At 39.2% G+C, this 12,280-nt stretch overlaps 1 protein-coding gene across 4 annotated transcripts in view; it reads right to left on the bottom strand.

Moving 5' to 3' along the window:
• CCDC141 (coiled-coil domain containing 141) overlaps positions 1-12,280 on the bottom strand; it is a 230,738-nt gene that overhangs the window by 174,275 nt on the left and 44,183 nt on the right. The gene's annotated exons all lie outside the window — the stretch shown is intronic.

Below are 12,280 nucleotides of genomic sequence, written 5' to 3'. Positions count from 1 at the left end.
TAAACACATAGATTTTTAAAATTATATGTAATTTAGGAAGGCCTGGAAAATCCCATGGATGGAGGAGCCTGGTGGGCTGCAGTCCATGGGGTCACTGAGCCGGACACGACTGAGCGACTTCACTTTCACTTTTCACTTTCATGCATTGGAGAAGGAAATGGCAACCCACTCCAGTGTTCTTGCCTGGAGAATCCCAGGGACGGGGGAGCCTGGTGGGCTGCCATCTATGGGGTCGCACAGAGTCGGACACGACTGAAGCGACTTAGCAGCAACAGAAGAGTATTTATAAACACAAATTGTTGTGCAGACAGGTAGTAGAGCATACAGGAGAGAGCAGTTGAGACTGTGGTAAAATGGGGAGCATGGCCAGGCTAAAGGCATCCACATTTGGATGTTGTTGAAACACCATAGAGATTTATAAAAAAAAATGCATGATTACATACACAGGGGTACAGAATACTATGCCAACTTCACATTTCACAAAAAGACAACCAACTGAAACACTTCTAGAAAGGAGTAATCATGAAAAGAAATTGTGAGAAATGAACCCAGTAAAACTTTTTATTCTAAATAGTTGTTACTGCTAACAAGCTTGTGAAGCTTAATGTAAATGTTAAGAGTAAGTTCTTGAAAGTGAATAGTCATAATGTAAAAATTAGAATATCTGTAACCAATACTGCATATTGCTTGAACAAAATGTGGAAGATGAAGGGCAACATGTGCTTTCATAATTGTCTCATTTGGGGACAGGAGGAGGATCCCACAGATCCTACTCTATTCTTGATATTGGCACCAAAATCAAGGCACAATTTTAAAATATAATACATTAACAATAACATGAATAAATCCTAAAATGTCAACAGAAAAGGAAACTAAACATGTGATGATGCATAATACAACAAAGAAAACGAAGTAAATAAGAATACATTTATTAGGACACACAAAACAAAACGATAGGAAAATAATTAAATATTAGTTAACACTCACAACATGAATGAGTTAATTTTTTCAATTAAAAGGCAAACAGTATCAGATTAAGGGGAAACAATTCAACTAATTTATATTTGCTGGAGTCATCCCTCAACTAAAAAGATATAAAATCTTAAAGAGATGAGATATATTAGCAGAGACAAAAATAAAGGAGAATTAGCAATGTTAATCTCAGACAAATTAGAAATCAAAACAAAAAATCACTGTGATTAAAAAACAATACTTTACATTGATAAATTACACAATTCACAGGGGAAATAAGGCACTCATGATGTTTATATTTATGACATTAAAATATTTAAGGTAGGTATGTGCCTGCATGCTAAGTCGCCTCAGTCATGCCCAACTCTTTGACACTCTATGAACTGTAGCCCGCCAGGCTCCTCTGTCTCTGGGATTCTCCAGGCAAGAATACCAGAGTGGGTGGCCATGCCCTTCTCCAGGGGGTATTCTTGACCCAGGGATTGGATCCACGTTTTTTAACTCTCCTGCACTGGCAGGTGGGTTCTTTACCACTGGTGCCACCTATACCCAGTCAGACCAAAATGCAATACAAGATCAAATAAAGAAAAAGCTATAAATACAGGCTATTTAGAAGAAAAAAATAACAATGAGGCTACTATGTTTAAAACTTAAGATACACAGATATTTAATGCTTAGATGAAATTCATAGCATTAGACAACTTTGTTTTTGAAAGAAAGAAAAAATACATTAAACATTCAAGTCTAAATTATAGAAAAAGACTCCTAAATTGAGACAAAATTAAAGGGGATTAACTTATTAAATATAAAATAAAAAATTAACAAATGAAAGATAAATATAAGAATCGATTTTTTTAAAGGTTGAGTCATTGAAAATCCAAATGAAATATAAAAACATCTGACAGGTGGGACAAGATGGCAGAGTGGGAAGATCCTGAGCTCATGTCCTCCCACAGACAAACCAGCACTACAACTACATATAGAACAACTCACTCTGAGAAACATCTGAAGGCTAGTATAAACGTCTCTTCCAAAATTAAGGAAAATTTTGAAAACTACATCAAGATGGAGAGAAGTGGCAAGGATGTAATGTATCAGTATACATACCACCAGAGCAGGGACCCACAAGTGGGAAGGGATATCACAAATTCGAAGGTCCTAAGGAGCAAGGGGTTCGAGCCCCATGTTGGGCACCTCAGCCTTTGGTACCAGCACTGTAGATAAGGCTCCCTTAACTGACTTTGAAAACCAGCAGGGCTTATGTAGAGATGAGACTCTTAAGAGGCTTGTACACTAACTTACTCACTGGAGTCTCAGTGCAGAGGCAAAAGTTTGAAAAGTGCCTGTTGCTCTAGCCAGCCTGCCCAAGTTGTCCAGTACATACATTCTATTAATACATAGGAGATGAAGTAAAGTTATGCCCAACCTAGACAGCATATTAAAAAGCAGAGACATTACTTTGCCGACAAAAGTCCATCTATTCAAAGCTATGGTTTTTCCAGTAGTTACGTATGGATGTGAGAGTTGGACCATAAAGAAAGCTGAGTGCCAAAGAACTGATGCTTTTGAAAACTGTGGTGTTGGATAAGACTTCTTGAGAGTTCCTTGGACTGCAAGGAGATCAAACAAGTTAATCCTAAAGGAAATTAGTCCTGAATATGCATTGGAAGGACTGATGCTGAAGCTGAAACTCTAGTACTTTGGCCACCTGATGAGAAGAACTAACTCCTTGGAAAAGACCCTGATGTTGGGAAAGATTGAAGGTGGGAGGAGAAGGGGACGACAGAAGATGAGATAATTGGATGGCATCACCGACTTGATGGACATGGGTTTGAGCAAGTTCCAGGAGTTGGTGAAGGACAGGGAGGCCTGGCATGCTGCAGTCCATGGGGTCGCAAAGAGTTGGACATGACTGAGTGACTGAACTGAACTGATGCTCCTACTCAAGATCATACCTTCAAGATTGGGAGAAGTAACTGCTTTGTCTAACCCATAGAAACAAACACAGAAAACCAAACTGAAATGAGGAATTTGTTCCAAATGAAAGAACAAGATAAAACCCAGGGTTTTATCCTAATGAAAAAACCCTAATGAAATGGAGATAAGTATTAGGTTGATACACAAGTAATTGTGGTTTCAGACCATGAATTTTAAATCATTTTAACTAGCCTCAAACACATCTTTATTAATCAAAATAGGAACCATTATAATCAACACATTGGTGCCGATGAGAAATAAATTTGTTTACTCCTGTAGCATAAAAATCCGTGCTTCAGGATTTGATGAACTCTTAGAAAGCATTTTCTGCCTCCTGTTGGTTGTGGAAACATTTTCCCTGCAAAAAGTTGTTGAGATGCTTGAAGAAGTGGTAGCTGGTTGACAAGAGGTCAGGTGAATATGGCGGATGAGGCACAACTTTGTAGCCCAATTCGTTCAACTTTTGAAGCTTTGGTTGTGTGATGCGCAGTCAGACATTGTTGTGGAGAAGAATTGGGCCCATTCTGTTGACTAACACTAGCTGCAGGCATTGCATTTCTCAATGCATCTCATTGATTTGCTGGGCATATTTCTCAGATGTAACAGGTTTTGCAGGATTCAGAAAGCTGTAGTGAATCAGACTGTCAGCAGACCACCAAACTGAACATCAGATCTTTTTTTGGTGTAAGCTTGGTTTTAGGAAGTGCTTTGGAGCTTTCTCAGTCCAAGCAGAGCTGGACATTGCAGTTGCCATATAAAATCCACTTTTCAATGCACATCAGAATCCGATCAAAAAATGGTTCATTGTTGTGTAGAATAAGAAAAGACAACACTTCAAAACAACAAATTTTTTGATTTTCGATCAGCTCATGAGGCAATTACTTACTGAGCTTTTTCAACTTTCCAATTTGCTTCAAATGATGAATTAGCACAAAATGGTCAACACTGAGTTCTTCAGCAACTTCTTGTGTAGTTGTAAGAGGATCAGCTTCAATGATTGCTCTTAATTCATCACTGTCACTTTCTGATGGCCACCCACTGCACTTCTCATCTTCAAGGCTATTGTCTCCTTTGCAAAACTTCTTAAATCACCACTGCACTGTATGTTCGTTAGCAGTTCCTGCATCAAATGCGTTGTTGATGTTGCGAGTTATTTCTGCTGCTTTACAACCCATTTTGAACTTGAATAAAAAATCACTCAAATTTGCCTTTTGTCTAATATCATTTATATAGTCTAAAATAAACAAGTAAAAAGTCTCTAGCAAATAAAAAAGTGAGAAATGAGCATTTAAAATGATGTATAACATAACCACATTTAAGAATGTATTCCAGTATGAAAGGGCAAAGTTCAACAATGTAAAACTGCAATTACTTTTGCACCAGCCTAATAATTGCCTGATAAAAAGTACAAAGTGGAACTGTTAGTTGCTCAGTCATGTCTGACTCCTTGCGGGCCCAGGGATTATAACCTGCCAGACTCCTCAATCCATGGAATTCTCCAGGCAAGAATACTGGAGGGGGTTGCCGTTTCATTTTCCAAGGGATCTTCCCAATTCAGGGATAGAACCCATGTCTCCTGTGTCTCCTGCATTGACAGGCAGATCCTTTAATGTCTGAGCCACCAGAGAAGCCCAAATAGTCCAAAGCAATAGTCATAAAGTCACACACCAAACTCAGAAAAGGAATGGAGGAACACAGTAAGAATTTCAACAAAGTTAAAAAAATATAAAAAAGAACCTATCAATATAAAACTGATATAAAAAAGAGCTAAAGAATACAATAACTGAAATAATATACTGGAGGGAATAAACTACAGATTAGGTGATGCAGAAGAACACATACACAAGCTGAAAGACAAAATAGTGGAAATCAGAACAACAATGATAGTTTAAGAAATCTCTGGGACAAATTGAGAGTATAAACATTTGCATTACAGGGGTCCCAGGACAAAGAGAGAAAGGGGCATGTTGTTGCAAATGGCTACATTTCATTCTCTTTTATGGGTGAGTAATATTCCATTGTAAATATACACCACATCTTCTTTATCCAGTCATCTGTTGATGGACACTTAGGCTGATTTCAATTCTTGACTATTGTAAATAATGCTTCAAATAAACATTGGGGTTGCTTGTTACCCTAGCATAGCCAGGTAGATTCACAAATGTAAAATTATTTGTTATGCATTAGACATTCAAGGTTCTCTCATACTTAATAAAGAAAGACAATAAAATTCATAATGAAACAAAGAGCCAGACAATTTCATACTTAATTCAAAACTTCCCTCAGGTAGAGTGGGTTGAACATGCCAATGAACTAACTCTTCAGAGACATCCATTGAACACTTGCCCACTCCACTCTCTTTGGTATTTAGGCTAACCACACATATGATTGTCTAAATTGCCAGGACAGTTAGATCAAATGTGTGTACTTTCTTCAGTTCAGTCGCTCAGTTGTGTCAGACTCTTCGCGACCCCATGAATTGCAGCGCACCAGGCCTCCCTGTCCATCACCAACTCCCGGAGTTCACTCAGACTCATGTCCATTGAGTCAGTGATGCCATCCAGCCATCTCATCCTCTGTCGTCCCCTTCTCCTCCTGCCTGCAATCCCTCCCAGCATTAGAGTCTTTTCCAATGAGTCAACTCTTCGCATGACGTGGCCAAAGTACTGGAGTTTCAGCTTTAGCATCATTCCTTCCAAAGAAATCCCAGGGCTGATCTCCTTCAGAATGGACTGGTTGGATCTCCTTGCAGTCCAAGGGACTCTCAAGAGTCTTCTCCAACACCACAGTTCAAAGGCATCAATTCTTCGGTGCTCAGCTTTCTTCACAGTCCAACTCTCACATCCATACATGACCACTGGAAAAACCATAGCCTTGACTAGACAGATCTTTGTTGGCAAAGTAATGTCTCTGCTTTTGAATATGCTATCTAGGTTGGTCATAACTTTTCTCCCAAGGAGTAAGCGTCTTTTAATTTCACGGCTGCAATCACCATCTGCAGTGATTTTGGAGCCCCTAAAAGTAAAGTCTGACACTGTTTCTACTGTTTCCCCATCTATTTCCCATGAAGTGATGGGACCAGATGCCATGATCTTCGTTTTCTGAATGTTGAGTTTTAAGCCAACTTTTCACTCTCCTCTTTCACCTTCATCAAGAGGCTTTTCAGTTCCTCTTCACTTTCTGCCATAAGGGTAGTATCATCTGCATATCTGAGGTTATTGATATTTCTCCTGCAATCTTGATTCCAGCTTGCACTTCTTCCAGCCCAGCATTTCTCATGATGTGCTCTGCATATAAGTTAAATAAGCAGGGTGACAAGGTACTTTCTTAGTTTCCACTTTATGTGACAAGGGCTGGCTAACTTTATATTGTCCATGTTTTACAATTTTATATATTTTATCATTAAAATGGAATAACTTGGCCTCAATTTCTACTTATGATGGCTCAAGACTTAAATTAGAAGTTTTAAATTCTAAGATACTACAATCATATGACAAAGACTGAATCATATGACAAAGAACTCAAAGCAGAAAAACTCGACAATCTCATGACAGAGATGCAGAAGGGAATAAGAAATAATGAGCAATAAACTCATTCTAGGAGAAGGCAATGGCAACCCACTCTAGTACTCTTGCCTGGAAAATCCTATGGACGGAGGAGCCTGGTAGGCTGCAGTCCATGGGGTCACTAAGAGTCGGATACGACTGAGCGACTTCACTTTCACTTTTCACTTTCCTGCATTGGAGGAGGAAATGGCAACCCACTCCAGTGTTCTTGCCTGGAGAATCCCAGGGACGGCGGGGCCTGGAGGACTGCCGTCTATGGGATCACACAGAGTTGGATACGACTGAAGTGACTTAGCAGCAGAGCAAAGCAAGTGAACACTTAGACTTTCAGTGATATTTCTCAAGTTTGACAAGAAGGTGGCAAGATGAATCTGAAAGTTGGCTACTTCTCTATCAAATGGGGTTGTCTTTGGAAGTATATTTAGCCTTATCAAATACATATAGGTTTCTCATAATACTGTTCTTTTCCCACTGACGTGACACTTTGTAAACAAATAATACAGGAGTTTTGGGGACAGGCAACTTGAAGGACTACAGTTCTGGTTTTCTATATTTCCTTGGGATTTTCCCATGACCTCCAGTATGAACTGCAAAATGTTTGATTCACTGTAATCCCAAGGCTGGAACATTCTTGCAGAACTTTCTGGGTTTAATTTGGTAAAAATTACACTTGGGATTTTTCCAAGCAAGCCAGTTGACATCTGTCTTGAAGATTGGCAGAAAACTATCTGCTCCAAATTCTCTTGGAATTCAGATCAGTCTCGGGGTTCTGGGATCAAGGCCAGGTACAGTTAATGTTCCCCTATCAAACACCATCGGAAATAACGGAGGAGACGGGGATTTCAACAGAGTGAACTAGGCAGGATTCATAGAATAGAGACATTTCTATACCAATCTAAAATCTAAGATAATAACCAGTTGGGGTTTATTTCTGGGAGATTCCTGGAATGGAGGCTGATCTGTACACAAAGCAAAATTCCACCCTACAAGTGTTTGATGCATAGTACTTGGATCTCTGTGATACTTCTTCCCCAATGTTGGTAAAAGTGTTAGGAAATCCACTCAGTTCTTACTGTTCTATTTTAATGCTGAGTCCTCAAGAAGACTACCTCTTTCTTCCCTCAAGGAATAGGATCTATCAGTTTGGTAGCCTGAAACACAAAGGCAAGTAAAGTTCTACTGGAGAGGGCTAGAGGTCATACTACCCATGGATGTTAATGATGATGATTTCAAATCTGCGAAACAGATACAAGAGATCTATCTCACTCATGTTTACAGCTCCAGTACCAGTCATGTTAAGGCATTTCTAATGGTCATCATGTGTTTGTGTGATTTATGGGGAAGGAGTTCAGTGAAGAATTGTCCTCCCAAATAATAATCTTATGGAGAAACGCCAAATGCCTTACACAAATGTTTGTGATAGAATGTGTGAGAGGTCTAAGAGGTTCCATTACTTTCTCTTGAAAATCATTTCACTTTATTTCACAGGCTGTTAGAGAGTTTAGAGGCCATATATTCCAATTTGACATCAGCCTTAGCAAGTGTCTAACGAAACTGCAACACAGACCCATTCTAGACCAACAGGGCTCCTTTAGTTTAGGAGCGAAACCTTCCATAGTTTTTGGAAAAAAACTTTTCTTAGATGGTCCCAAATTTTGCCTCCTCATTTCCTAGAGAGCCACAGATCCCAGATTTCCCATAGTTGTCAAGAAAACCCTTGACAACACCCTGCACGTCTAGATCTCTCTCTCCTTATATACACTTGCAGAGTTCTTTTAAAACGTTCATAGGATTAATGTATCATGGAAATTAAACCCAGGTAACCTTGAAGGATATAACTTTGAACACCTGAAGTGAACACCATCTTTTCAAATGGCCTCTCTCAACTGTGGGAGACATAGGAGACACAGGTTCGATCCCTAGGTCGGAAAGATCCCCTGGAGAAGGAAATGGCGGCCCACTCCTGTATTCTTGCCTGGGAAATCCCATGGATTGAGAAGTCTGGCGGACTAAAGCGAATTGCATATAGCAAAGGGTCAGACACGACTGGGTGGTTATGCACAATGTTGCTGTTGGCTATAGATGGGCTTCTTACCTAATTGAAGAGAAGCTGCTCTTCCAGGTTGAAGACTATCAAAAACCGTAAGGTCAAAAGATAAATTAGTGTTGAAAAACATACTTAAAGGGGAAGAAATCTCATTTTTGCATGTCTTATTTTTTTAGTGCAGTAAAAATACTGCAGTACAAATAATAAAATTTGTATAGTGTTTTACAGTTTAAATGTTTATATATTATCCCCACAGCACTTAAAACATCCTCAGTCAACACGAATCTATAGCAAGTTATTTCACATGAATAGAAAAGGGCTCTTTATCCTCCATTACAGCTAAAATCAGTCACTTTTTCAAACACAATACAATCATATTTTCAACAACTCCTAGGATTCAGAGCAGATAATACCTAATGGAACCTGATGTTATTCAAGAGTGTATTTACTCATCCACGTTCTCAACCATTCATCAAGAATTTTTCAAGCATCTCTTAATCAAATGATACAAACTGTGGTAATATATCTGAAAATTGAGGAGAGAAGCATCTAGTTTGGATTGTATTGTTTTCCTTTCTTTGATGCTTCAGCTTTTTATTAATCCTCATTTACTTCCGAATTCACTTCTGAATAGCTTCTATTCCCACCATGCCAGTGAAATATTCTTGTATAGATCCACAATGACCTCACATTTGTCAATGCTAAATAATCCTCATTCAATCACTTGTTTGTGATTAATACTGCTATGTGCTCCTTAAATTTTTTTTTCTTCCATCAACTACAAGTATACTTTGATTTTCCTTCTGTGCTTTGGCACTCTTTTACAGGCTCACTTTCTCTGCCTAATTTTTAAATGTCTAGGTGTCTGTTGGGCTTCCCTGCTGGATTAGACAGTAAAGAATCTGCCTGCAATGCAGGAGACCCAGGTTCAATCCCTGGGTTGGGAAGATCCCCTGGAGGAGGGAATGGCAACCCACTCCAGTATTCTTGCCTGGAGAATTCCATGGACAGAAGAGCCTGGTGGGCTACAGTCCATGGGGTTGCAAAGAGCTGGACATAGCTGAGTGACTAACACTCTAACTTTCACTCTCGGGTGTCTATTAGGGGAGGTCATTGAAAGGACATGACCTGGTGGTTGACCTGTAAGCTGGATCCAGGCAATTACAGGCTCCTCACTCCCTCCTCTATGTTTAGTAGGTTTACATTCCTGGCTTCCAGAAGTTGCCCCCACAGACACAGCTTTGAGATAGTGATGTGGTGTTGAGACTATCTGGATGGAACACATGACTGAACGCAGTGAAAGAATCTATACGAACTTTTAAGATTTGGCAGACAGGGGTGTGGCTGCCCAGGACAAGCCTCCTAAATAAGTTCCCTTGGTTGGTAAGCCTACCACCTGCCATCTGGAGCAGTCCATCTCTTTGTTTCTCCCTGCCCTCCACACAGGGGATCAACTTCCAATTACATCCAGGTAGCTTCCTAGGTTGTAGAGACACAATGCTCCAGGAAACCACAGTCTTTGCTCATTTCTTCTCACTCAACAAGTAGGTGTCAGGGGTAGGACAAGGGCGCTTATAATAAAGTCATTTGTGTGACTTTTTTCAAACTATACTCAACTTCTTCACAAAATTTTAATGTGGTCTCAAGGGCAAGTGACCCCAAAGTCTGAATGGACTATCACAGTGAGCCACTAGTACTGATTAGACTGTGTTTCTACATAAGCCATGAGGGAAGGAGGGGAAGAGAAAAAGAAAATTATTATTTAACACTTCTTTCCAAGTGAGTGCATAAGTTCTTATTACTATAATCACTGTCTATGTAATTTGTTTCTCCTGATTTTTAAACTGTATTGAAAAATTGCACCCAAACACCCCAAAACTCTCTCATACTCAAGACATCTAAAACTGATCATGCCATCTTCTCCACCAAATCTCCCACTCACCTGGCTTTCAGGGGCAGAAACATGGATGACAACTTTTACTCCTCTCTCCTCCATATCTCCTTCAATTCCAAGATCTAATTAGTCAACATCCTATATTTCATTCAAACTTTCTCCTTCCTCTGTTTCCACTCCCCCACCCACTGCCTTACCCTGGTTTAGTCTCTCACTTCTCACATGGATTCCTACAACAGCCTCTCAACTTGTCTTCCTGCCTCCCAGCTCACCCTTACCCAATCCATTCTCTGCCCTGATGCCATGTAGGTCTTCCTAAATCAGAAATATGACCACTTCCTTTAGCAACTTATCAATCTTTCAATGGCTTTCAAATGATTTTAAGATAAAAATGCAAAGTGTAAGCACAGATCTCTTTCTGATCTTCTCTCTGCTCACTCCCTCACACTGCTCTCCAGCCTTATTACATTCTTGTGGTTCCCTAACTTTCTCACAGCCTAACCTCCCAGTCTCAGCCCAACCTCCCAGTCTCAGCCCAGACCACTTTTCCTTGTTGCCGTCCCCTCTTCTCTCTCTCTCCTGTGACTCACCATGCTTGAGAAATTCTTCATCATCCTTCAACACACTGTTCAGTTTTGACTCTTTAAGCAACCCTTTCCTCACCCTCAGCCTCCATGAATCTGAGGTAGTTACCCCTTTAAAGTGCTTTCCACTATTATAGCAATTATTATAGTGAATTTTTTGTTTACTTTTCTTATTATCAAAAATGTTATTTCATATTAAAAATGAGTAAAAATATTTTTAAAATCACTTAAAAAATAACCTATAATCCCACTACCCAGAGGTAACCACCATTAATATTCTTATGGTTTTACCTACACACACACACACACACATACACACACACTTAAAATCATATAGTAGAGATCAGAGATCAGAAAAGTATGGCCCACAGTCCAAATCCAGCCTGCCATCTGTTTTCACATGGTCTGCAAGCTAAGAAGAGGCTTTATATTTAAATTATATTTTAAATTTAAATACTACTATTTAAAACTACTATTTAAAAAAATTTAAAGCTACTATTAAAAATTAAAAATTTAAAACTACTATTGATATTTCCTGACACATGAAAACTATACAAAATTCAAATTTCAATGTCCATAAATAAATTTTTATTGATAAACAACCATGCCCAATTTTTATGCACTGTCTGTGGTTATTTTCACATTAAAATAGCAGAGTTTTAATAGTTTCAACTCTCAAATTCATATGACCCACAAAGTCTAAAATATTAACCAATGTGACCTATTACCAGAAAATGTTTGCTCACCTCTGATGTAGAAAGTTATGTGTTGTTTTTCTGCTTAACATTATGAGTTCTTTCAATATTTTCTATTATTATGTTTTGTTGTTTTTGTTGTTCAGTTGCTCAGTTGTGTCCAACTCTGTGACCCCATGGACTGCAGCATGCCAGGCTTCCCTGTCCTTCACCATCTCCTCGAGTTTGCTCAAACTCATGTCCATTGAGTTGGTGATGCCATCCACCATCTCATCCTCTGTCTTCCCCTTCTCCCCCTGCCTTCAATTTTACCCAGCATCAGGGTCTTTTCTAATGAGTTGGCTCTTTTCGTCAGATGGCCAAAGTATTGCAGCAAAGTATTATTGTGTTTAGTGGTCGTCTAATACCCATTAGTGGGGTGCCATAATTTAAGTATCCTCCTATTGTTAAGTATTAAACCTTGCCTCCATTTTTAATTATTGTAAAAAATATCAGGCTGAGTCAATTCCAACAATCTTCATTTCATTTGACTTCTTGATCCTTTC

The sequence above is a fragment of the Bos javanicus genome, chromosome 2 (assembly GCF_032452875.1).
Source record: "Bos javanicus breed banteng chromosome 2, ARS-OSU_banteng_1.0, whole genome shotgun sequence".
Taxonomy (NCBI): domain Eukaryota; kingdom Metazoa; phylum Chordata; class Mammalia; order Artiodactyla; family Bovidae; genus Bos; species Bos javanicus.
Note: the sequence above shows the minus strand (reverse complement) of the source record. Positions and strands in the feature narration are given on the sequence as shown.